Source organism: Myotis lucifugus, unplaced genomic scaffold, assembly GCF_000147115.1.
Source record: "Myotis lucifugus unplaced genomic scaffold, Myoluc2.0 scaffold_730, whole genome shotgun sequence".
Lineage (NCBI taxonomy): Eukaryota > Metazoa > Chordata > Mammalia > Chiroptera > Vespertilionidae > Myotis > Myotis lucifugus.
The window spans coordinates 220724-226014 of NW_005871778.1; the positions used below are offsets into that span (position 1 = coordinate 220724).

Sequence of the window (5291 nt, forward strand, 5' to 3'; positions counted from 1 at the left end):
CAAAATTGATCTCTCCTTGAATGAACCATGTATGTTGAATTGTTAATATTTTAAATTAATTACTTCATAGTATTAGTTCAGTATTAGGAACTTAAGTTCTTGCCTCAATTTTACAACCAAGTAGAAGAAGAAATAAAACAATGAACAATGAACAAATTAAGTGTGAAATGAAAGGGTCTTACTTTTTCATATTAGGTGATATTAAAATCCTAGGGCTATATTGTTTGAGTTTTGTTCGTTTAGTGAAGAGAGACTAATGGGGAACTTAAATAATTTCAAAATTTATTTGGAATCATTGCCAAGACTATGGCATACTAATAACTTGCACTGCCAGACAGTAAAAACTATAAAGTTATAATAAAACACCATATTTCAATGAATCTAATACACCATTATTTTACGCACCATGCAAATAAAAGATGCCCAGGATACGAACCTAAAAGGAGACAGAGACCTGCACAAAAAGTGAGTACGCCAAATGGCTACAGCCTCAGGGAAGGGTGAAAAAATAACTATTCCCGCAGAAGGGATGGCAGAGAAGTCTGCACATCTCTTCCTTGACAATGGGGAGGGAGGGAGGCGGGGGATACCTTGGTGGCTGAACTAGTCCACCCACCCTGTCCTGCCTGCAAATGTTGTGTCTGAATTCACAGTCCCAGCGCAGCCCAAGAAACTCTCAGAGAAATTCGCTTCAGAAGGCGCAGGGTGGTAGTGTCCCCAATGATCGGCCAAAACATGCAAACCATGTCCAGAAGAACTCAACTTCCCTCCAGGCAACAGCTGTTTGTAAGATGCATTCCAAATTTAAAGACGCTGAAATGTGAAAAATATAAAATTTGAAGTCAGTGAAATATGGTAAACAGATAAATAAGTCAATAGAAGAGATGCAGAAAGCCTAGAAAACAAATGTTGGGCATATAAAATATATATATATAAAATAAGAATCTTAAAAGATTGGCCTACGTATTTTAAAACCATGCTCTCCATCCACAACCCCCCAAAATACCCAAAGCATAAGCAAAAATAAATTACAAATGTGCAATGGCAAAAGGTTATTACTGTTAAATATCATAATTATTAATCAATAAGAAATAAAAATACCCTACCCCGCACCTCCAGAACAATAAGTAAAGGTCAAGAATAGGCAATTGACAAAAGAATAAATACAAGCAGCCAAATAAATACAAAAAATTTCAATTTCACTAGTAATAAAAATGTAAGGTAAAGCAATAACATAACAATTTCTGACTATCAAATTGGCAAAAAACATTTTTAAAAATATTTTTTATTGATTTTTTACAGAGAGGAGGAGAGAAGGACAGAGAGTTAAAAACATCGATGAGAGAGAAACACTGATCAGCTGCCTCCTGCACACCCCCTACTGGGGATGTGCCTGCAACTAAGGTACATGCCTTTGACCGGAATCAAACCTGGGACCCTTCAGTCTGCAGGCCGACGCTCTATCCCAGTGATGGCGAACCTATGACACGCGTCGTGTCAGAGGTGACATGCGAACTAATTTTTTTGGTTGATTTTTCTTTGTTAAATGGCATTTAAATATATAAAATAAGTATCAAAAATATAAATCTTTGTTTTACTATGGTTGCAAATATCAAAAAATTTCTATATGTGACACGGCACCAGAGTTAAGTTAGGGTTTTTCAAAATGCTGACACGCCGAGCTCAAAAGGTTCGCCATCACTGCTCTATCCACTGAGCCAAGCCTGTTAGGGCAAATTGGCAAAATTTTTAAAAACAATTCTACCCAGTGTTAGCAAGGGTGCAGGAAAACCAGCACATGTATTGGTGGTAGATATGAAAATTGAGGCAACCTTTCTGAAATGTAATTTAGCAATAATTATAGATCCAAAACCTTTTAAAATGTGCAACATACTTAGATCTAACAATGCTGTTTCTATGGAATTTATCCCAAGCAAACAGTCAGAAATGTGCAAAAAGGATGTACAACTACATGTCAGAATTATTTATAATAGTGAAAACAGAAAAATCACCTAAACACCCAACAATGCATTTTAATAAAGAAATCTATAAAATGGAATACAATGCAGCTCTTAAATATTATGTACCACTGAAGCACTATTTATACTAGTAAAGATTAGGATAATAAATACCTATCAGCAAGGAACATGTTATACAAATCATGGTGTAAGTTGATGGAGTACTATACTATCATGAAAAAGAATGAGGCGACTCTTTTTTTTTTTAAATATATTTTATTGATTTTTTACAGAGAGGAAGGGAGAGGGATAAAGAGTTAGAAACATCGATGAGAGAGAAACATCGATCAGCTGCCTCCTGCACACTCCTCACGGGGGATGTGCCCGCAACTAAGGGACATGCCCTTGACCGGAATCGAACCTGGGACCCTTGAGTCCACAGGCCGACGCTCTATCCACTGAGCCAAACCGGTCAGGGCTGAGGCGACTCTTAATTTCTGATACATTCCTTCTCTGCCTGAAATACCTTATTCCCACCGATATCTACCTGGCAGTTGCTTAAATGATACTTTATCATTTAGAGTCTCCCTTGCCATCTTACACACAAACACAAAGGCACTGCCTCTTGCCTTCATCCTACTGCTCTAGTCCAGCCCATCTGACACACTCCAACTGTGTGTTCGCTGTCTATCCCCGCAGCGGGCATAGACTCTGTGTGGTCCACTGCTGTGAGCCCCAGTGCCTACAACAGCACTGGGCACTTGATAGAGCATTCATCAAATCCAGGATTAATGCATGGTGAGTGGATGGATGGATATGGAAACATATCAAAGATACAAAGGTAATAACAGTCTATCTATGTACCTGTCATATGTCTTTTAAAAAGGAAAAAAAATCACATGTAACACATACTTATGACACAGATTCTGGGAAGGGAACTGGGGAAGAGACAGGGAGGGAAATACTTCACTTCTGTCACTTAAAAGCTGAACTTGCCCTAGCCGGTTCTTTTCAGTGGTTAGAGTGTCAGTCCGTGGACCGAAGGGTCGCAGGTTGATTCCAGGTTAAGGGCAGGCTCAATCCCTGGCCCAGGTCATGGCACCTGCAGGAGGCAACCAATTCATCCATCTCTCTCTCTCTCTCCCATCGATGTTTCTCTCTCTTTCTCTTTCCCCCTCCTCCCTCCCTCCCTTCCACTCTCTCTAAAAGTCAGTGGAAAAATATCCTTGGGTCAGGATTAAAAAATAATAATAATTAAAAATAAGTAAATAAAAGCTGAACCTACTCTAAGTATAACCCATTCAGAAAAACCAATAAAAATTATAAATACACTCGCACATACACATCGTAGGCTGATGTGGGAAAATGACACAATATATTTTTAAGTGGGAAAAAAAACAGGCAACAAAATAACAAATAATATGAAATACATGAGACTCAGGAAAGCTTAGGAGGATTAACTTCTAACATTTGTAACTGGCAAGATTATAGGTGATTTCTGCTGCTGCTTATTTTTTTTCTGTATTTTCGAAGGTTTCTTTATGAGGTACTATTATTTAGTACTTTTTTAAGCTGCTTCTAAGTACACAGCATTTGCTTAGCAGAGTGTAACAGCACCCACACTGGATCCTATGGTCTGGTGATGCACCACCCTGTCTTGGCGATCCCCACTTTGAACCTAGGGTACTCCTCTCTCCTCTGATTCTGTGATTTCTTCCTGACACTGGCCTCTCACTTTTTTCATTTTCCATCACCTCCTTCAGCTCCCTGTCTTTCTCTTCCTGTATTACTTACCCAGCAAAACTCTAATCCTAGTAAAACCAAACATCTGCTTATCCAAGTGGTGGTCAGAAAAAAGTCAGGCAATTGTGTTCACTGTACTCACTTCAAATTATTGACCAAAATATCAAATGAGCATTCACTTCACGCCTGCAATACAATCGTACCACACTTTGCTAGTAAATTCCTTTTCCCCACACTCTGAAATGAGTACCTTTCTGCTCTTCTCTCCTCAGGTCTCCCATAAGCCCTGGACTGATGACCTTCCTCTCCCACCCTTCCAAAATGAAGCTGAAGTAACCAGGGAACCTCCTCTTCCCACCACCAATGTCACTTCCCCATCCCTATCTGTGCCCATGGACTGGCTTCCACCGTCACCACATAAAGATGTAACCCTGCTCCTTTTCTAAGGTTAAACCCTGCAGGTTGCCCTGGCCCCACCCCCCATGCCTTTTCAAGTACTTTCTCCATCCCCGTTTGCCCTTGCATTATCAACCTCATCCTCAACACCCAATCACTACCACTAGTAAACAAACACACCTTAACATCATAAAACTTCCCCATCTTATTTCTGTCACCCTTCACAGCACAGCTCTGTCCTCCCTGACCTTTCACCTCTCCACAATCCACCTCCTTCTGCCATGACACGAGGATGGATGTCCAAGCCCTCCTCAAGGCAGCGGCAAATTCCTGGCCCTCCTCTTCCTTGACCTCTCAACAGCATCTGACATGACCAACCACTCCCTCTTTTTATTTTTTTATTGCTTAAAGTATTACAAAGGGTATTACATATGTGTCCTTTTTTTTACCCCCCGCCCTTGACAATCCCCTGGCCTCCCAACCACTCCCTCTTGGAAGCAATCTCCTCTCAGCGGCCCCGAGATCACAAACCCCTGGATTTTCTGTCACTTCATTGGCTCCTCCTTCTCCACAGACTCCCCTTCTCTTCTCTGCCTACACTCTTCTCTATTCTTTCGGGGTGATCTCACCCAGTCTGTGGCTTTAAAACGCAAGTATATTCTGAGGATTCTAAAGTTATTCTTTTTAGCTCTGTGCTTCAGACCAACTACTGACTTGATAAAGCAGAACTACTGATTTCTCATCCCCCACACACACCCCAAAAGCCTACTCACTCCATAAGCTCCCCCAGGAAAAGTAGCACCATCACCCAGTTGGTCACATCAAAATCCCGAAAAGTCATCCTTAGCTCCTCCTTCCCTCATACTCCACAATGAATTCGTCAGCAAGTCCTAAACAACTCACCTCCAAACCAGACTGGAGTTCAATCATCTTTGACCATCCCCACCACTAGACTCCTAGTCAGAGTCTCCCTTCCTTTGCTCAACAGCCTACCCTTCAACCAGTACCCACAGCATCTCTCTAAAGGATAAACCAAATCATGTCCCTCAATGACTCATCACACTTAGAGTGAAAGCAAGTCCTTACAGGTCCCTCATCGTTAGGCCCACGACTTCTCTGACGCACCTGCCTCCACTCTCCCCTTAACTCTCTCACCCTCTGGCTAGTCTGGCCGCTTTCTGTCCCTCAAACGTG

General features: G+C 41.3%; 1 protein-coding gene across 2 annotated transcripts in view; it reads right to left on the reverse strand.

Annotated features, from left to right (window-relative positions):
* Window positions 1–279: 279 nt before the first annotated feature.
* SEC23IP (SEC23 interacting protein) overlaps window positions 280–5291 on the reverse strand; it is a 40726-nt gene continuing 35714 nt past the window's right edge. For both annotated transcript variants that reach the window (XM_006105864.3, XM_023746770.1), the window contains one exon: window positions 280–813. The gene's annotated coding sequence lies outside the window, so the exon portion shown is untranslated. The remainder of the gene's footprint in view (window positions 814–5291) is intronic.